Source organism: Bos indicus x Bos taurus, chromosome 2 (assembly GCF_003369695.1).
Source record: "Bos indicus x Bos taurus breed Angus x Brahman F1 hybrid chromosome 2, Bos_hybrid_MaternalHap_v2.0, whole genome shotgun sequence".
Lineage (NCBI taxonomy): Eukaryota > Metazoa > Chordata > Mammalia > Artiodactyla > Bovidae > Bos > Bos indicus x Bos taurus.
This window is the reverse complement of record NC_040077.1, coordinates 35,767,300-35,790,081: the sequence shown is the minus strand read 5'-3', so window position 1 is coordinate 35,790,081 and position 22,782 is coordinate 35,767,300. Positions and strand designations below refer to the sequence as shown.

The window sequence follows — 22,782 nt, the reverse complement described above, 5'->3', positions numbered from 1 at the left end:
GTTACCAAAGTAAGCAGGAAATGGTTTTGATTTCGACAAATTGAGAAGGCTGGAATTTTTATATATGTTTGTTAATTCTGGCTTAACATGTCAGACTTTCTCTTTGTTTCAGTTTGATGGTTTGATTGAAAACCATGTAATCACTATTGAGTCATCAGAAGAGTGATATATAAATGAAACAACTGATTCAGTAAAAACTTTTCCACCTAAAGCATGATTCCATTAACAATGTCCAAATTATACTGATACACATTTGTTTCTTTAAAATAAATAAGTACAATATTTAGGACAGTAAAAGTTAGTAATATCTATCTAAAAGATATTTTTAAAATAGATATTAAGTGGCTAAAACTGTACTTCTCATATCTCTACGTGTAATCAATTAACCTTATGAGGCCAGGAACAAAAACTCTATTTAAACTAGGTTCATTATAGTGAATGAATTAAAAAAAATCAAAAACAAACTTGCCTGAAACTAAGAATGACAATTTAAAAAATCTGAGAAGCTTAAATATATATAAACATATGCACATATATATGTATATCTATCTATCTATATATATGAGTGTGTGTAGATAAAGATACAGATTCCATACAAATATAATTCCAGAAGGGAATTATATTTTCAAAATACCAAAGAGGAAAATTCTTGCAAATTAAGATGGTTTTGTGTATGAAGAAGCAATGCTTTTAGATGATTAAATCCTCAGTTCAAAGCACTGGCACCGATTAACGGTTTCTGTTGGGTACTATTTACAAGAAACCACCTCAGCAGGGTGCCCATGCCCAGTTTCATAATCACATAGTACACCCGCCCCACAGGATTACGTTCCGGGCAAGTTTGAATGTTAAGTTGAATTTCATTCTCTTCAGGAAGTGACTTTTACTCAAGATTGAATACAGCTGTTAGTACAGACCACTGTTCCAAAAACACTTCTATGAGAACTGGAAGAAAACACCATTTTAAGAATTGCAAATTCACTTTCATTATTCCAGATCCGTACAACTACAAAGGAGGGGCTTCTTTGGTCCCTGATGGTTGAATTAAATTTTTATATATATTCAAAAGAAAACATACTGCATGGTTAAAAGATGGCTATAAGACTTTCCAAGTACTTTTGTAGCCTATATATTTTTCATAATCGAAGGATCAGTTTGTAACAGATTTAGTGCTGGTTTTTTATTTCAAAAATCAATGTTATCCTAACACTTGATTTTTTTTCTTAAATTCCACTGTCTCATACAACTTGGTTTTCTCTTTATATTCACAGAAATGAAGTCTGGCAAATCAAGTGGGGCCTCAACAGAGGAAATGCTGCCAGCTAAAAACACCGGATGTAATCGAGACCACAAGAGACGCATACTTGGTTATACACGTCGAACTGAAAAGAGGTATTGGAAAGAAAAACTCAATTTTCATTGGATGGTTTAATTAATTTCGTGAAATCTTACTAGTTCATAGTTTACTCCCAAACAAAAAATATCCTGACATTATTTGGATAATCCTAGGTTCTACTTTCTGGAAATTTTAAAAAGCAAAAAAGAAAAAAAAAATCTCTGAATTTTCATCTACCACCCCTGGTCATCCTGCTATCTCTGTGGGAAAGAGAAGAGAGGGATGAGGACCTCAGCCTGCCAGAAAAGACAATGCAGGATAAGTAACTTGGATCAGCTTCAGGAAAGAGTTGAGAAAACAGCATTTGTAAGAATGTTTTTTTCTGATAGCATTATAGAAAATGTCCTTTCTTAAAGAATTAGAATAGATCTGCCTGTAAATGAACAGACAACAGGACTAAGTTAACTCTATTTGGTGGTGGGGTGGAGATAGGAAAGCTTCCTTTACACATTCTATTGTCCCTGTTTTTCTATTCCCACCCTTTGACGTGGTGCTTCCTTTTGTACAATGATGGCGATGGCTATGAGGAATATTGTTTCTCCACTGGCTAAGAAAATCTGAACTCGAACTTTTTTTAGAGGAAAGCAGAAGGTTTGGGTACCTCTATTTTTATTTTGTATTTATTTATTTTTGTTTTGGCGATTAGTGTTTCCCAAGTTTCACATTTCAGTAACTATCTATTGCTCTCTTTCTAAATATTTTTGCAGTCAAATACATTTATCTGCTCCAAAAATAATTCTTCAGACAAAAACTAAAAATTCAATTTATTTTTCAGTGAAGGATCAATCTATTTTAATTGTCCAAATATAATCATTTTCACTTAAGACCTTGATTGATGGGTCTTAAGTTTTTATACTTAAAAACAAAATCTCTTTTTAATTTTTTTCATATAATATGATCATTGTTTCTTAGGAAGGTGAACATTTCTCATAAGAGATGAAAGAATCTACCATAACTCACACAGGAGAAAGCACCCATCTCAGTGAGAACCAGTGATTTTTGAAACTACGTTCTGTTACATATGTCAGCCATCTTAGTATTTCAAGCAAGCTCTTTGAAAAAAGAAAAGAAAACCTACTGCCACTAGAGGGAGATCCAAATTCCCTTTGTATCAATAAACGTGTAGAGTGCACTTAATTTCTGAAACAATAAAAAGTATGATTACTGTACATTTTGTTATTAAATAATAAAACTAAATCAGGAATTAGGCTTTTAGGGGACAACATTTTCCCCTTCAACTAGCATAACTACTAAGAATATATTTGATGGTTATTATGCAAAGATAGAAATTAAAAATGATGCATATTAAAAATGACAAACCTTTTTAATTTCTAGAAGTAGTATAGGTTGAGTTTATTTCTAACTGATTATTCATTGAGAGTGGAATCTCTTATCTATCAAGCTTTACTTAATAACTGTCCATACAATGTTTCAAAGATGGCTGCCACAATCCCTCCCAGTCTGCATACACTTTCCCAATGCGCGTTTGCTCTCCTCAGTCAAGACTTGCAATCTATTTTTCCACCTGCTGTATGTGGGATGGTCTTGTGATGGATCAGAAGTATATAAACATATTGTTGAGTAACCTGCTGGTCTAGGTCTTAAAAAGCCTTCAGTCAAATGTCACATAAAGAAGCCTGGGCTCCTCTGTATCCAGGTAGAGAGCCCACATGGAGAGAGAGGTCCTACAGAATGGGAAGCCAGGTGGAGGGGAACAGAGGCACTCCAGCCAAGAGCCACACACCTGTGAGGCACGTAAGTACACTTATTTTAAGACATTCTATCCATAGCTCTGCTCCCAACTGCATGCAGCTACATGAGTGACCTAAAGTCACACTGGAGCCGTCCAGCAGATCCCAGTTAACTCAGGGTATTGTGCAAAATAATAAATCATTGGTTTAAATTTGAGATGGTTTATTCCTCAGTATGATCTTCCCTGGTGGCTTAGATGGTAAAGCGTCTGCCTACCTACCAGGTCTCTGCAGGAGACCTGGGTTCAGTCCCTGGGTGGGGAAGATCTCCTGGAGAAGGAAATGGCAACCTACTCCAGTATTCTTGCCTGGAAAATCCCATGGATGGAGGAACCTGGTTACAGTCCATGGGGTCGCAAAGAGTCGGAGACGACTGAGTGACTTCACTCATTCCTCAGTAATAGATAACTGCAACAATAATACCAGTAAATACATCTGTTTTTAAAAACAGATGTTTTTAAAAACAGTAGTTTTTAAAAACCCTTTCACATCCACAAGCTCCTATAGCCCTACCATGCAGTAGGAAACTGGCTCAGAGGCAAAATACCTTATCCAAGAGTTGAGAATGCTTAAAAGCAAATGCAAAGTTAACATATAAGAGAGATATGTTTCTCCTAAGAAAATACTGCATCTCTATTTTTTTCTATTTTGTACCCAGTATAGTTGTTGCTATTGTTCAGTCGCTCAGTCATGTAAAATTCGACAACAACAACTATAGTAAGGATCACCAAATAATCATGCAATTGACTAAAAATTACTCTTTCTTGTGCTTTTTTTAAAAAATAAGAACTGGTTAAACAATTTTTTTTTCATTTCTACTAGTCTTAAGGATTCAAAAAGTAATAAGCAACTTTTTGAACCTATGATTATTTATGCACACTTCTAGTTTTGTTTTGATATTTAAGAACTGTTGATCATCTAAAATTTCTATGCACAAAGCACTGGCATCTTCAAGCAATTTAAAATTTGAGAATATCCATCAAAAATTCTTACCTTCTGGAGATGACTTTGTCACATATAGTTATTGAATAAGCATGTTGTGCACCTGGAACCAACATAGTGCTGTAGGTCAATTATACTTTCAAAAAAAAAAAAGTTCTTGCCTTCCTTATTCTCAATGCATCCACAAATTTTGCAACCTCCTATCTTTCTGAGCCCCAGTTCACCAAAGTAATGATTGGACGCCTAGTCCCAGGCCCTTTGCATTTTGATGCCCCTTCCCCTCCTTTCCTTCCTTCAAGCTTTCCATGAGACTGCTTATAATTGAAATGGACACACAACTCCAGCTAGAGAAAAATCACTGGGGTTCTTCCCTTTAATGGCTAAGTTTTCCTGAGGGGTGGCAGGGTGAATGGTCTCAGAACTCAAGAATGGTCACTGAGACAATAGAACCAGAATAAATTGGGAGGAAGATGACCAGGTTATCAGAATAAACCAAGCGGTCCACATCTAATACTAAAATTCAAAAGCCTTAGATCCAGACTGGTAGTTCTTTCTCTTCTGAGGAGGCATCTTATTATCAACAAACTTTGGTAAAGTATATTCCAATTACCTGTATAAGTTATACTACTTCTTTTCCCTGGACTAAAACGTACAAATGAGCACGATGAGTGCAAGTGTAAATTCCAGAAGCTGGAGGCTGTTTAATTAAATAAATATGTAGATTAAGCATCTTCTGCTGTATACCTTGTGGTAGTGATTTCTTGATTTTAGGGTAAAGAACCAAATCTTCCACACATGACCCACAAATCCTTGCAAGAGTTGATGCCTGTCTACCCCTCCAGCACCATTCTCTTCCCACTCACTGTGTTTCAAGTACACTGGTCTTTCAACACTTCGTATCTTCAAGGTAACCAATCCAGCAACATGCTTTTTTACACACTGTTCCCTCTGAGTACAATGCTTTTCCCCTTCCTCTGCCTGGTTAACTCCTACTTATCCTCCAAGTTTCAGCTGACACCACAGACAGCATTTCTACCAGAAAATCATCTCTCCCATCCCCTACAGGAGGCAAGGTCCTCCTCTTGTATCATTTCACATACAGCACTCAGCATGTCTCCTTTTCTAGACTCATCAGGCTGCAGTTTAAATTACTGTTTAATGTCCATCCTCTGACGAAAGCTCCTTGAAAGAAAGGGTCATACCTGTTTTGTTCTTTGTTTTGTCACTAGTGTCTCATACAATATAGAGTAAGCACTCAATACTTTATATTGAATATGAATCTGTTATATTTAAGGAACTTAATATATATCTATATTTAAATGTGTTATTTTATGTTGTATATTATCATATCATATCATATTGTATTATAGGTGCTTCTGAAGATACAAAGAACAATCTAACCATTTCAATAAGAGACAGGCACAAATGACCAAGTGACAAAGCAGAACCTGAACAGTAGTAATATGATGGAGATCTAAATAATACACAGTAGGAGAACGGGGAGAAGGAGACTGACCCAAATGGTAACTACAGATAACTTTGTGGAAAATATTCTGAAAGGGCTTGCAAGAAAGGGCAAGGCTGACACAAATACATTTCTCTGGCCCACAAGAAACAGTCAAGTTCACAAGTGTTCATCAAACCAACGCTCTTCTTTCTTCACCGTTCCTTTACACCTGGTGTCTCAAATCCTTTCCCAATTCTAGGAAATAAAAGAAATGGTGGTTTCATAGGACACTGGCAATGATTGTCACTCAAAGAAATGTCATTTAAATGATAAACTGTTAGACTTATGTGTAGAGACTGACTTAACCCCTTGTGGCAACAACTTGGCATCTGTGAAGGAATTCAGACTAGGACCTGAAAACCAAGCCTGGCCAAGAAAAGACTTCAGCTAAATCCAGACATAAAGACTGTAAAATGCTTGGGAGTGGGGAGAGAATGGGCAGACCATGCTGGTAGCCTGGTGGCAATGTGTCTAAGGAACCAGAGCTTTGAGGAAAGCTAGGCTTGCTGCAACACTGCGGGGAAATGTTTGTGACACGTTGACGTGTCATGACAGAGCGATTGGGAAACAAGCATCTCATTTAATGATTTGGAATTCTGGACAGATATGCTAAGTATCCTGCCCGACTGCCTAAAACAAAGCCGATTCACACATGGTATATCACCCTTCTTACCCAATCCTCAAGCAGTTCATACCATGTAAGTCCAACGAGAGGAGCTATGAACTATCGTCTCTTCTGAGGTTCATGCTCCTAGTGAACTGGCTGAATCTCCTGGGAAAGAACCTATTCTCACTGGCTTGGATATAAAGTTAAGAAAGTAAAACAAGTCTGGTTACAGAATTCAAGTTTTCGGCAGCAAACATTATTTTTAGCTTCACAATTAAAAAATGACTGAAATTTGGTCCATGTAGCAAACATTAAGTGACATGAAGATATAATTTTGTTGCCTGGCTTTGCATAAATAGCATCAATGTTAAGGTGAAAAATGGGCTTCCATTACTGGAAATTCATTTGGTAAATATACTGCTTACACAAATTTTTCTGGTTCTGATCCAAAGAAATGTGAGTTGGTTTTGAAGACTTCTTTTTTTACACCATGTCTCCACAGTGCTATCTTACAGCTTTTTAAACAACTATTCATCAAAAGTGAATTTTAATTCCCAAGTATATTTTAATATCAATCTCTCAACACACAGCACTATAATTTAGAAGCAATCTAGAATATCCAGAAACATGCCTGTACAACAGAGAGGCACCACTTAAGTACGGAATTGTGCAATCTGCGTTTACTTTGGGTTATGTGATAAGGACTCAACTCCTAATCATTTTAATCACATATTTTTTATGACCTCTTTGTTTAAAGTCAATATTTTAATTGGCATATATCAAGATCCAAACACATCTTGGATCAGAAATTTGTTTAAACTGAGAAAAAGCCTAGAGCATGGTGGCCTAATTTTCACTTACTAAAGGAGTTTGTAATAAACAAAATTTTTAGAGATAATGAAACAATACTCAATAGGAGAAGTGTAATCACTAGCTCAAGAGATGTGTTTAACGAAGAAGACGTGAGTCTAGTCCATTTAAAAACTAAACACAGCCACCTCTACACCACTATTTTGGGTGATACATATAAATTAAATTCAAAGATATTTCCGAAATCTTATTCTAGTCAATAGTTACAGCCCATCCAGTAACCAACTCTTTCATCAGCACTACTAAAACACAGAAACACTGGACATGAGTTTGATCTCTTTTTTCCCACTGTGTACCCGAAACAAACAAGCATGGAAGAGGAAGCCTTTGAGGGAGATAGATAGCAGGAAAAAAAACAGCAGCAAATGGGTTAGAAAATAGTCTGTAATAGTGCCATCCATTAGAATCTTCTGTAATGATGAAAATGTTCCACATGTTTACTGTCCAAAATGGCACCTGGTGAGCTCTTGAAATATAGCTGAGGGTTGACTGAGGAACTGAAGTTTTTATTTTAACTAACTTAAATTTAAATTGAAACAATCACAGGCAGTTAGCGGCTACCCATATTTGATAGCACAGGCCTATTATTTAGTGGATCCCTGACAACTGAAGAAATAAACTATTATACATGCTTGGAGACACTTGGAGAAGAAACAAACTTGGAGACACTGCAGATTTGGCTCCAGACCACCACAATAAAATGAATATTCATTTTATTCATTTATTTATTCATTTATATAATGAATATATATAAAGGTTATATTTATACTATACAGTAGTCTATGAAATGTGTGATATGTCTAAAAAAACCAATGTTACATACCTTATTTTAAAAACACTTCATTGCTAAAAAAATGCTAACCATTATCTAAGCCTTCAGTGAGTCATAATCTTTTTGCTGGTAGAGGGTCTTCCTCAATGTTATTGGCTGCAGAATGATCAGGGTGGTGGATGCTGAAGGTTGGGATGGCTATGGCAATTTTCTAGATGAAGACAGCGATGAAGTCTGCCACATCAATTGGCTCTTCCTTTCATAAATGATTTTTCTCTAGTATGCAGTGCTGTTTGATAGCATTCTGCCCACAGTAGAATTTCTTTCAAAATGGAGTTAACCCTTCCAAACTTTGCTGTTGCTTTATCAGCTATTAATATTCTAAATTCTTTGTTGTCATTTCAACAATCTTTATAGCATCTTCATCTAGAGTAGATTTCATCTCCAAAACCACTCTCTTTGCTCATCCGTAAGAAACAACTCCTTGGCAATTAAAATGTTATCGTGAAATTGCAGCAGAGCAGACACATCTTCAGGCTCCACTTCTTCTTCTGGTTTTCTGGCTATTTCTACCACATCTGCAGTTACTTCCTCCACTGAGGTCTTGAACTTCTCCAAGTCATCCATGAGAGCTGGAGTCAACTTCTTCCAACATCCTGTTAAATGTTGATATTTTGACCTTTTCCAATGAATCACAAATGTTCTTAATGGTAGCTAGAATGATGAGTCCTTTCCAGAAGATTTTCATTTGACTTTGCTCAGATCTACCAGAGGAATCAGTACGGCAACTACAGTTTTACAAAATGTATTTCTTAAGTAATAAGGCTCAAAAATCAAAATTACTCCTTGATGCATGGGCTGCAGAATGAATGTTGTGCTGGCAGGCATGAAAACATTAACTTCATTTTACATCTCCATCAGAGCTCTTGGGTGACAGAGACACTGCCAACAGGTAGTACTATTTTGAAGGAGTCTTTTTTCTGAGTAGTAGATCTCAACAGTTGGAGAAGGAAATGGCAACCCACTCTAGTATTCTTGCCTGGAGAATCCCATGGACGGAGGAGCCTGGTGGGCTGCCGTCTATGCGATCACACAGAGCCGGACACAATTGAAGCGACTTAGTAGCAGCAGCAGCAGATCTCAACAGTGGGCTTAAAATATTCAGTAGATCATGTTGTAAACAGATGTGCTGTCATTCAGGCTTTGTTATTCCATTTATAGAGCACATGAACAGCAAATTTAACATAATTTTTATGCTAGGATTTTCAAAATGGTAAATGAGCACTGGCGTCAATTTAAAATCACCAGCTGCATTAGCTCCTAACAAGAGTCAGTCCATCTTTTGAAGCTTTGAAGCCAGGCATTGACTTCTCTTCTCTAGCTATGAAGTCCTAGATGGCATCTTCTTCCAATAAAAGGCTGTTTTGTGTACACTGAAAAATCTGTTTAGTGTAGCCATCTTCATTAATTATCTTAGCCAGATCTTCTGGGTAGCTTGCTACAACATTAGCACTTTCTGCTTCACCTTGCACTTTGATGTTATCAAGATGGCTTCAACTTCTTTCCTTCAACCTCATGAACCAACCTCTGCTAGCTTTGAACTGTTCTCCAGCAGCTTTCTCACCTCTCTCAGCCTTCACAGAATTGAAGACAGTTAGCCTTGCTCTGCATTAGTCTTTAGCTTAAGGGAATATCGTTGCTGGTCTGATCTTCTATCCAGACCACTAAAATTTTCACTATTATTAGCAATAAGGATGCTTGCTTTCTTATCATCTATGTGTTCACTGGGGTGTGCTTTTAATTTCCTTCAAGAACTTTTCATTTACACTCAAAACTTGGCTAACTGTTTGGCCCAAGGAGGCAACTTTCACCCTCTCTTGGCTTATGACATGCCTTCTTCACTAAGCTTAATCATTTCTAGTTTCTGACTTAATATAAGAGATGTGTGACACTTTCCTTCACTTGAACACTCTGAGGTCACTGTAGGTTTATTAATTGGCTTAATTTCAAAATTGTTTTATCTAACAGGGAGGCCTGAGGAGCGGGAGGGAGCCAGGGAAGAGCATGTTGGTGGAGCAGTCAGATCACACACGATTAAGTTCGTCATCTTACATGGGCAAAACAATTACAACAGTAACATCAAAGATCGCACATCACAGATCACCATAACAAACATAATAATAATAAAAAGTTTGAAATATTGCAAGAATTACCAAAATGTGACAAAGAGACATGAAATAAGCAAAATGCTGTGGGGAAAATGACTTGCTCAGTGCCAGTTACCTTCAATTGGTAAAAAGCACAATATCTGCATAGTGCAATAGAGCCAAGTGCAACAAAACGAAGCATGTCTGCATACAGTTAAATGTGTCAACTATTCTATGGTCAGCAGGTATCTAGAATTATTTTTATCTGATAATTATCTGATGATGTTTTAAAATCCTTATTAAATTGACCATGAAAAGGATCTTCAACCATAGACAAGTACTGTCAAGGAAGGACAGAAATGATAGAATGTCAGGGCAGAAAGGACAAGCCCAATCCTGATTCCTATAGTTAAGCATTCTGCCACGTTACCCAGTTTTTACAAGAAATTAAACATTTAAAGGGGCTGGTATTTTGGCTAAGGCAGTTCAGCCTGACCCAAACTGTCTACATAACTGGGAGAGACATGCAGAATGACAACAACAAAAAGTCTTACTAACTCTCTCTGGAAATCGTTGGGATTATCTTAAACTATTTCTATGCTTTAACTAGATACTCTACTGAAAATACTCTCTAAGGAGACTTGAGCCCCTTTGGCGGAATACACACACACACACGTATGTATTTTCTAAATTCAGTTCTTTCTCATTTTTTGTATCCCAACATTTTTCTTATCACCAGTTATCATATCTTCTATGTGGTCCTGAATACTTTTATTTATTTAAATCTCACACTCTCTGAGGAAGGAAGAGTAGGAATTATTCTCCTCAATTTATACATTATGAAAAAGCCTTATATATCTGAAGAAAACTCTAATTCAAAAAGATATTCACTCCAATGTTCACTGCAGCACTATTTACAATAGCTAAGACATGGAAGCGATATAAATGTTCACTGACAGAGAAATGGATAAAGTAGATGTGGTACATACATACAGTGGAATATTATTTAGCCCATAAAAAGTGAAATAATGCCATTTGCAACAACATGGATAGACCTAGAGATTAGCATCCTAAGTGAAGTAAATTGGACAGAGAAAGCCAAATACATGTGATATCACTTATATGTAGATCTTTAAAAAAAAAACAGATATAAATGAACTTATTTACAAAACAGAAAGACTCACAGACATAAAAAACAAACTGATGGTTACCAAAGAGTATAGTGGGGATGGGGCCAGGCAGAGATGAATTATGAGTTTGGGATTAACAACTACATACTGCTGTATATAAAACAGATGAAGTATACAGCACAGGGAACTGTATTCAATATATTATAATAGATGGAAAAGAATCTGAAAAAGAATATACACCTGAAACTAACACAATATTGTATACTAACTATACCTTAATTTTTTTAATGGTTTTTTTAAAAAAGAAAAAAAAAGAGAGAAAGAACTAGGATAAAAAGACAAAAAGAGAAAGCCTTCAAGTTAAGTGACTTGCCAAAGGCAACCAGAACATCAATCTTCTTATTCCTATTCCAAGGCTCTTTCTTCAGAATACTTAGTACACAATAATCATGCAATATATTTTATTATCTAATAATTAGAATGCAACAGGAATAGATTTTTATATTCACCAAGCCATAGACTAGTCTTCATATTTGGGAGGATTTTTACATTAGTATTGCAGGTTTTAGTTTTTCTTTTACAAAAAGCACTTATTTTTAAGATCACCTCTGGCTGTGAGAAAATGGACATATACATCTCCCTCCAAGAAGTAAGAGGAAAAACAAGAAGTATTGTCCATTGAAGTACAATAATGGGAAATCTAAATCTGGAATTATTTTCAGATGCAAACTAAATTGAACTTCTTCGTCCAAATTTCCTAAGAACCAAGAATGCATTCATTACAGCATTCTGAGGTTTAGTTATAGTATGAAAATAAATGTTCCATCACATAGTCAAGTTATGACTTAATTAAGCATTGATAAATTGAGAAGGAAATGAAGTGGTGAAGGAGTTCTGATCAACATTATTGGATTTATAAAGTCATCTCTATGAAACAACCCATCAAGAAAGGTTTCATAACCTTCATCGCAGCAGTCCACCCTACTGAACAAATAAAATTGTCAATTTTTCTAAAACTGTCCCTTCTATTTAATTTACATCACTAAATAACTTGGCCAATAATCTCCAAACAGCCACCATCAATCCCTCGCCTTCCTGTCCTCGTGTCACTCCTCCCATCAAGAGGTGCAATCTCTCTCAATTCACCTGGAATGTGGGCTGACATGTAACTTGCTTTGACTAATAAAATGTGGTGGAAGTGATGCTGTTTTTGGCAGTTTCCACCTTTCCTTCTGGAAGACAGCCGCCATGTAAGATAAGTACAACTATCTTGAGAATACTGTCCCATGAGAAAGGGCAAGCTACTCAGGCAGAGAAGAAAGAATAAGAGCAAAGCAAGAAGCACTAGCTCTTAGAAAGTGAAGCCTTCACAACTTTCCAGTCCACTGAAGCCACCAGCCCAATGCCCCACCTCAGCTGATAGCACCTGGAGTTACCAACCCTGTCTAAATTCCCATGTCACAGAATCATGAGGGAAAATACATCACTGTTGTCTTAAGCAATGCATTTTTGGGTTGATTTATGATGTTCTCTCTTCCATAGTTTACTACCAAATTTGCTTCCTTACTTTTTATTCTGAACAAAGGAAATAACTTGCAAGTATAGTTGACCATTTTCACCCAAGCTCAAATATGACTGAATGACAGTGTCTCTGAAGGTATTACTACCATGGAAAAGGCTCACCCAAACAGAAGCTCATCCCCGAGGTTTCCTGATACACTGGTCTCATGATTATTACCACCACTGAACAAAAAGAAAGTAAAAGAAAGGAGCTAACAGAGTAATGGGTTCCTGGAAAACTATAGCATACATTTTTATACTGATCTGAGAGAATGAGTTTAGCAAAAGAATTCTCAGCTGAAGCCTTTCAACTGAAAAGGATAATGAAGAAAAGTAGCCAGACTAACTGAAATTAAGCAGCCGGGTTGTCTGTCTTTGAAGTACATCCTAGAATCTCACCCCTCCTCCCACTCTATTTCTTGTCTTTCCTTTTTTACCATGAATATTTAATTCGACAATGAGATAAGAACTTTAAATCATTACAAAACATAAGTAGATAAGTGCTAAGTTTGCACACTAATCTTGTTCGATTGTAGAAGACTGCTTCGTTTCCCTGGAATGAAACGATGCTGGGAAATATTTTTAATAGGTAAAATAAATATGAATGACATGAAAAAAAACCTGGGTAGCTAGAGAAGTCTAAAATGTTAAAGGGGACACTTTCCAAGGTAAAACCTGCTTTAGCTTTCTCAATCCACTTTAGACTGAACCCTGAGTGATATTAAAGGTGAAAAAAAAAATTACATAAAACTACAACAGCATACTGGCAACCAATATCCTAAAGGCCATCAATTCGACCTTCATGGTTACCCTTAGTGACACTGATCAGCTCCACCACTGCCACCGTAGTTTTCTGTCTAGTTTGTGGCTCCCATCTGAGCCCTCTTAAAGGTCCTCTGAGGGAGGGAGAGGTGCAAAGCATGAACTGTTCTCATTTCTCTTGCAATTGCTCTCAGTATGGCACAATTAGCAAAATAGTATACAATCTATAATTCAAAGTCTACCCAATGCCTCAGTCAATCTGAAAAATTGCCAGTTCTGTCAGAAATGCCAACATTCCAATTCAGTACTCACTACACAGAATCTTCATCTCCTGTATGCACAGGAGTTACAGATGTTGAAACATGGCCAATTTTATGGCCAACAAATGAATCTTGAAATGTCTATAACCATAAGAACACAGGCAGTCTATGAATATGATGCTTCCTTCTCAGTCAACCTCCCAAGTGCTTGATGGATGTTGGCTTGTGACACTTTTTAATCTTTAAAGCATGTAACATCAGAAGTATTCAAACTCTGAGAAGTACAGGTACGAAGGAACAGTCTGCATAAGATGCAATATGTATTTCTGTCATTCAGGAAAAATCAGAGGCACTGATTATTAAGGCACTGAAGTCATACTTACCAGTTTTTTCTAAAACAAATTTCCAATTATAGCCATATTCTACACTTCTCCATATAAGGGGTTAATGATAAATTTCTCTAAACCAGTTTTCAAGAGCCTGACTCCAAAAGTGCAGGAGAATCACCCTGCTCATACCACTTTTCCTCCTGTGATCAGCTGAGATTTTTGACAGGACCTGGACAAGAAATAAGAAATGCCTTAGGGCCCTGCTGTTCCTACCATTGCAGGAAGAGAAGAAGTGACTTTGATGCTGATGTCCATTCTGACTCCCCAGCAAGTCCTTTTTGCTTTTCAGCAGCATTCAAAGCGTTCATAAGTCAGGAATACTCTTTGAGATCATTTGAAGGGACTCCATAGGGGAATCAAGTTATATAAAACCTATTGTTTATGCAGACAAAAGGCAATCTTTGGAGGATCAATGCTTTCCAGTAACTGGGAACTTAAAGGAATTCTCCTTCTCCATCACGAAAATTGGCCAAATGGATCCAGCTGCCTCCCTGAGATGGGACCCAATAGGCCTGGCCTCAGAAACCATGTCTAGGTACAATTCTGACACCTAAACTAATCCAGCATCCCTGACTTTAGGGTGCTTCCACCTTAGCTCCATCTTCAACATACACTGACTGACTGGTCTTTCGGTCAGTTGATTCCCAAGCCAAGGACCATCAGAAGTATCCTTGGAAGGATCTCCACTTACCACCTTCTCCTCTAGGGGAAGCATGAGAGTTGGCACCTTTACTGCTGGCAAAACCCCCTACACCCCACCCCTACCCACCTCACCAAAATGTGTTCACTCTCAAATGGCCTTTTTAGTGATGTCCCTAGCATCTGCTGGTACTGAAGCTGTGCTTTCCATTACCTCAGTAGGTTGCTGACTCCAAGACCTCCTAACATTCTTTTGAGGGGTTCAGATAGCACAGACATATTTGTACACATGCGAGGCAGCCAATTTCTTCTTCTTCCAAGAAATCTCACATATAACATTTTCTCACATTCTCTAGGATCCCATCTTGGATTATTCATCAGTATGCAAACGTTTTGACAGAGGAAGACAGATTCTTGTTGTTGTTGTTTTTTAAACAAGATTGAGATATAATACACAGATCTTAAATGTTTAGTCCATGAACTCTGACAACTGTATATGGTTGTGTAACCACCATTCAAAACACGACTTAGGTCATTTCCATCTCTCAGAAGTTCCACCATGCCCCTCTCCTTTAACCTCCCTCTCCATCCACTTTCTGAAGTCTATCAACATAAGTTAGATTTACCTTGGATTTCATGTAAATGAAATCATAGAAAAAAGGCTTTTTTTTTTTTTTTGCATCAGGCTTCTTTCATTCAAACTGTTTGAGATTCATCAGTGTGGTTGCTTAAATTGGTAGTTTGTTCTTTTTTACTGATGAGTAGTACCCCATTATAAAGGAATTTGTTTATCCATTTTCCATGGACATTTGGATTGTTTCTAGTGTCTGGCTTTATGAATATGACTGCTATAAAGATTCTCATGCAATTCTTTCTGTAGGAATATATTTTTATTTCTCATTGGTAAATACCTAGGAGTGGAACTGCTACATCATATGATGTCTGTTTAGCATTTTAAGAAACCATCCAACAGTTCTCCAATGTGGTTAGACCATTTCATACTCCCACTATTGACTGAGATTTGCAGGTGCTCCACGTCTTCCCCAACATTTGTCATTGGTAGTCTCTTATATTTCAGCTATTCTAGTGGATGTGAAATGGCATCTCACTGTGGCTATAATTTGCATTTCCCTGATGTCTAATAATGTTGATCATCTTTTCTGAGCATGTTGGCCATCCATATATCTTAATTTGTGCAGTACCTGTTCAGTCTTTGAGTTGGCATTTTCTTATGGATTTGTAAAAATTCTCTATGTATTTTGGACTTAAGTCCTTTGTCAGATACATGTGTTGTGACTATTTTACCAGGTGGTACCTGTCTATTCATTTTCTTCAAGGTATATTTTGGCAAACAAAAATGCTTAATTTTGATAATGTCTAATTAATCAGTTTTTAAAGCTGACGATGTGCTTTTTGTGTGGTATCCAAGAAATATTTGTCTACTTTGAGGTCATAGAGATATCCTCCCATGTCTTCCAGAAGATTTATGGTTCTGAGTTTACATATGGGTCTGCAATCCATCCAAATTAATTCTATAGAACAGAGACGGGTGTGAAAGCTCACTTTTTTTCCCCAAAGGGTCTGTTTCTTGATAATATATTTGCCCACAGTTTGTGAAATAATTGCATCCCAATACAAATGAAAAATAATTTATAAATGCCTTAATTTGCATGTGAATGGTACATGCCCACACCATGCTGATTTTATTTCCTACTGGATTCAATATTCTAGTAGGACTGGCCATCTTAACACTGAAAAGTATTACAAGGACAGATTACTTAAACTGCGCATCCTACAGCAGCTACAAATTGCACTACATAAATATTTCACTTTTATTTTTTTTGAAGAGCTCAGATATAAAAAGACTCTGAGGTTTCCTAATTTTAGTGAAAGTCTTATAACTTGACTCATAAGTACAACTGTTTAGAATGAAACGTTTATAAGTATAAAGTATCTGTGACTTGTTCATGTACTCAAAACAGGAAGAGGGAGGGGAGCCATAGGTCCAACGCCTACAACGCAGACTCAGAAGGCAGGAGAAGTGAATGGCTAGGGAGGAAGGGGCCAAAGAGAATTCATGGGCACGGTCTGTCTTGCTTCTTCTCCTTCTTTTGTTTAAGCCTGCCTGCCAAATAGGAATGACTGATGCTGACAGAAAACACAGCTCCAGAAAGAGCCAGGAAGGATTGTAGACTGTCTGATGGCATGTGTTGCAAATCTTGAAAAATAATTTATTATTTGAGCATCAGTTAAGTGCACTTTCTCTACCCTTTTAATTCAATTCAAATTCCAGCCAGTGTTCAGTCTAACACAGGAAATGGATATTAGCCAACGAATCAGGCAACCGTATCTTACCTATAGAGCTACTGGTAAGTTGTCATTTGTCTTCTACTTAGCTTTCCAAGACAATAACTAAATGAGGATGCTTTTACCCCAAACTCCCTTTGGGTAGTCCAAAGATTATTGAATTTCTTGTTATGGATAAAGCATCTTGATTTCCACAGCAATAAGGTATGCAACCATATGCTCTGCTTTTTAACTGTACAAGTAGGAAAGTGAATGTGTGTGTGTGTGTGTGCGCGCGCGCGCACGTGCGCGTGTGCGAGTATGTGTAAAAGGGTTAAGTGGAAAAATAGGAAAAGGAGAGAATTCCTCTTTCGGTCACCAGGAAAGTTACTCTGCCCTTGCTATTTGTGTACAATGTCATCCTGAAAACTTTAGGTTATAGACAGAGAAGGTCCAGAGTCTGTCTGGAGAGCATTCTCTAGCTCTGGAAGACAGGATAAGATAGGGAGAAGGAGGGTGACTAGATCAACACTGATGAGAACAATTTCTTTATAAGTACTTTATAAAATAAGATATACTTTATCTTCTTACAATTAAGTACCCACCAAATTTCAGAAAGAAAATTTTTTAGGCATGCTCTGAATTTCCAGTGCTAGTTCCTGGAAAATCCCATGGACGGAGGAGCCTGGTGGGCTGCAGTCCATGGGGTTGCGAAGAGTCAGACGTGACTGAGCGACTTCACTTTCACTTTTCACTTTCATGCATTGGAGAAGGAAATGGCAACCCACTTCAGTGTTCTTGCCTGGAGAATCCCAGGGATAGGGGACCCTGGTGGGCTGCCATCTATGGGGCCGCACAGAGTCGGACACGACTAAAGTGACTTAGCAGCAGCAGCAGCAGCAGTAATCATTTGATATATAAACACAAATACTTGGAGAATACATATATAAAATCACAAAAGTCTTATTAGCTAAGACATAAATACATAGTTATTCAACAATAGTAACTAACATTTATTGAATATTTCATATATGCCATACACTAAGTACTTTGCATGTTTTAACCCATTTATTCAACATGATAAAGCCTTGAAAACATTACTGTTTATTCTCAGTTTTTACAAAACTGAGAAACAGGCAAGAGTAAGTGCGTTGCTCCAGGTCACATTTAAACACAAGCAGTCTGACTCCAGAGTTCACTGCCAATGTGGTGTGGAGTGAATTTTGTCCTCCTAAATTCTTATACTGAAGTCCTAACTTCCAGTGTAGCTGTATTTGGAGATAGAGCTTTTAGGAAGAAATTAAGATTAAATGAGGTTATAAAGGTAGAATCTTAATCCAATAGAACTGGTGGCTTTATTCTCCATGCCTTGTGAGCACCAAGGATTGACCATGAGAGCACACAGCAAGGAGGCAGTCGTCTGCAAATCAAAAGAACTCTAACTATTCACAATAACCACGACATGGAAACAACCTAAATGTCCACTGACAGATAAACAGATAAAGAAGACGTGGTACATATATAAGATGGAATATTACTCTACCATAAAAAAGAATGAAATAACACCATTTGCAGTAACATGAATTAATCTAGAGATTAACATACTAAACAAGCCAGAAGGAGAAAGACAAATACCATACAATATCACTTCTATGTGTATTCTAAAAACATGACACAGATGACCTTATCTACAAAACAGAAATAAACTTTCAGACATAGAGAGCAGGTCTGCGGTTGCCATGGGGAAGGAGGTTGGGGAGGGATGAATTGGGAGTTTGTGATTAACAGGTGCAAACTATCATATAGAAAGTTGATAAACAACAAAGTCCTACTGTATAATACAGGGAACTATCTTCAGTATCCTACAATAAACCATAATGGAAAAGAATATGAAAAAATATACATATAAAACTCAATCACTTTGCTGCACACTAGAGACTAACACAACGTTGTAAGTCATCTATCCTTCAATAAAATAAATTTTAAAAAGAAAAGAGGCCTTGCCAGAACACAACCATGTTAGCACCCTGACCTCTGACTCACAGCCTCCAAGAGCTGTGAGAAAATAAAGTTCTGGTTTGTAAGCTACGCAGTCTATAGTATTTTGTTATGGCAGTCCACACAGACTAAAACACTACGGAAATCATCTTCCCAGAAACTTCCAAGTAAGGGGACAATTAAACAAAAGATCTCATTTTGGCTTCACCTATAATTTCTTCTCATACTAGTTAATTTGCCCCTCTTTCATAGGGTACTAAAAGCATCTGAGAAGCTACAATCTTACTGGATTTTATCACAATAAATATTCATAGATTTTAAAATACATGCATCAATACAGGCAGGTTAAGACGTTAATATATTGATCTTTACAAAAGAAACATAAAGGCTTCTGATCAATATAAATATAAAAGTTTTGGGTCAGATTTTTAGCATAACTAGATTTTTAGGCAATGACTCTGGGAACCAAATGGAATAAGAATGAAGACCTTAAATGGCTGCTATTACAATATTCCTTGATTTATTAAAAATAAACACAGACCATTATTAGTAATGCCAAATCTCTAGCATTCCGATCTAGTGAAAGGAATTATCAGTGTCTAAAAGATCTTTGTCAACCCTAACATCTATAAACATTTAAGTGGTATTGAGCAGATTCCAGAATCTGATCTGCTCTTAACTGTGGAAATCAATGCAGTTATTAAAGAGCTGTTTGAATAATTCATGTTGTAAGAGAAGGCCTTCAGAGTAGCTATAAAGTGTTTGCATCTTAATGGTATTTTAAATAAAGTTGTGTCTTGCTACAATGCACATGTGGTAAGCAAGATCCATCAATCCCCATCCATCAGTTCAGAGGCAGCAATGAGAGAAAGCCTGACAGGTTCAGAGGAACAGCTGAGCTATCTGGCTTTGATAAATAAAGGAGTTAAGGGAAACTTTCTCCCCCAATATCTCAGAGGAAGATAGTATCTGCCTTTTCCTTCATCCCACTGCCTTGTTGTTGGGGACTGACATTCTAAGGGAGATACCATTCAGTGATATCTAGGCAAGGTCATTTAGCCATGTGAAGCAGACAAAATGCCTATTCATCAGCCCCAACAAAAAGTATGTATTAACTGCCAAATTGTTAGCTCTGGGTAAAGACATTTGTGCACGTAGAGTTTTCTCTCTCTCTCTTTGGAAGTTTTTTAAAACCTTATATCATACATTTCCTCAACCTTAAAATCAGGGCAAATGTAAGTAGTTAGCTTTCATAAAATTTTAAATTTCAGATCAATATCACAGAATATGAGACTATGCAAAGACTTCAAAAAGGTATCTCATCCCAGTCTTATCCAACAGTTGAACGACCTGCACGGTAAACATCCAAGCTGTGAAACCAGTTTATTCCAATCCTTTCTGTTCATAAGACTTACTGCCGTCTTCTCCAGAACTGAATGACTCATTTTCAGGCAATTATAGCAAAAAGTTCTTCCTTGTACTGATCCTAAATCTGTCTCCATACTCATCCACTATTTGTCTTAAGTAGACTTTGGGGCTACTCAGTCAAGTATAACCATCTTCCACCTGCTGAAGGCAATGATTATGGTCTCTCCAAGTTCTCTCTCCTTCAGGCTAAACATCCCCAGTTCTGTCACTTGGACATCTATCGATGTCCATGCTCCCATTAGCATTAGTGGAGGGGTCTATAATTACAGACTTTTAGAGACCGTGTTCCTTGGAAGGAAAGGTATGACAAACCTAGGCAGTATTAAAAAGCAAAGACATCACTTTGCTAACAAAAGTTCATTTAGTCAAAGCTATGGTTTTTCCAGTAATCATATATGGATGTGAGAGCTGGACCATAAAGAAGGCTGAACACCAAAGAATTGATGCTTTTCAATCAATTCTTGGAGGGTCCCTTGAACTGTAAGGAGATCCAACCAGTCAATCCTAAAGGAAATCAACCCTGAATATTCATTGGAAGGACTGATGCTGAAGCTGAAGCTCCAATACTCTGGCCACCTGATGCAAAGAGTCGACTCATTTGAAAAGGCCCTGATGTTGGGAAACACTGAAGGCCAAAGGCAAAGAGGACAGCAGAGGATGAGATGGTTAGATAGCATCACCGACTCAATGCACATGAGTTTGAGCAAACTCTGGGAGATAGTAGAGGACAGGGAAGCCTGGTGTGCTGCAGTCCAAGGGGTCACAAAGAGTCAAGAGATGACTTAGCAATTGAACAACATGTGGGAAAACCCACTAAGCATGACCATGACTAAAAATTATCTCTATTGTGAGAAACTGTTTCTATTATTAAACCATTTTCCAAATCTAGGTTAGCTCCTTTTTACTGCCTGAACACCCCATTCCATACTCTATCCCTGAGGCTGCTTTCGCTCAGGTCTCAGTAGTTCTCCTCCCTTAGCTTGGCCCACAAAGTTTTCCAAGATCAGTCCTTGACTTTCCTCTCCAGTCCCATCCATAAACTCCACTTCCACTACACCCCTGACCACACCAAACTACTTACTGTTTCCTGAAAGTTCCAAGCTTTCTTCCTTCCCCTGCCATGCTCCTCCTGAGACACTCTTCCTCCCCTTCCTCACTAACACTTACTAGGGGGAGGTATCCTGACTGTGGACAGAGAGTACATTAATCAGTATAGATAAACTACTATAAAAAATAACCTTCAAACTTTAGGGATTTAACACAATGAAAATCTATTTTTCATTTATATTACAGTCCAGTATTATTTGGGAGGGGCATTGTTTACCTCCAGATTCTTTCTGTCTGCCATCATCTACTCCTGGTCTCCAAGGTCATCTCAGAAAGAGAAGGAAGAGTATAAGGATTTTATAACCAGGCCAAGATGTGGTATATATCACTTCTGCTTACCACGATTTAGTCATAGGGCTCCATCCCTACTACAAAAGAAGCTGAGAGATGTAGCTGCTAGATGACTCTACTGTTATATCCACGTAAGTCTATGGTTATTGATCCCATCACACTGGGTTTGTGTTGACTTTGCATGTTGACTTGTTCATTTCCCCAGCTGTGTCACAAGCTCCTTGAGGTCAGCAATGTGCTTTCCGTTTTTATAGCGCTAGCACATAGCACAGGACATTCCTGCCACAAACAACCACTTATGCTTGGGAGTGAATGAATTAATGAAGGAGCTTTGGCCCACTCTTCCCATTACTGCTTAGCTTGCTAAATGGTACTCGAAGACTCCAAAAATCCACATATACTGGAGCCTGGCTCTTTTGAGCACTCTGGGGTCAAGAGATGCCACAGTGGCTTTGACAATGGTTGGAATGATGCCCTTGATAACTATGGAGAAGATTAAACCATCTCCTTCCCCCCAGACTATGAGTTCTGCAAAAGCAAGAGCTAGGTATTACTTATCTCTGAATTCTTAATATTCAGCACTCTTAGAAATTGTCTGCTGAATGAATGAATGTAAAATATTTTTTAAAAAGGGTAATCAGAACACAGGCTCTATTAAGTTTAGTTTCATGCCAAAAGTAACAAAATTTCATATCACAATCAGTTGTGAAATGTCAACAAAGTTAGTTTTACTACAGCTTACTATCTTTATCTCCTTTTACAATATTGTCAATTCTTATATTTTTTAATACCAGCTTTAATATATCTTAGGGGTAAGAATTTTTTTTAGAAAGTTGTGTTAACTTTTAAATAAAGTAAAAAGGTGGAAATTGCTAAACCACTTGAATTTGAAAGCCCCGACTCCAGCTTTTCACAGAGCTGGTTTCTTCTGTAGATGCAG

At 37.4% G+C, this 22,782-nt stretch overlaps 1 protein-coding gene and 1 long non-coding RNA gene across 6 annotated transcripts in view; one reads left to right on the top strand and one right to left on the bottom strand.

The window, feature by feature from the left end:
* The window catches only part of RBMS1 (RNA binding motif single stranded interacting protein 1), a 220,220-nt gene that overhangs the window by 151,458 nt on the left and 45,980 nt on the right, over positions 1-22,782 (bottom strand). The window lies entirely within an intron of this gene.
* Positions 560-6,633, top strand: LOC113903464. The gene is made up of 3 exons (XR_003514122.1): positions 560-1,392; positions 3,054-3,151; positions 5,460-6,633. It is a non-coding gene; the product is annotated as an uncharacterized LOC113903464 (long non-coding RNA).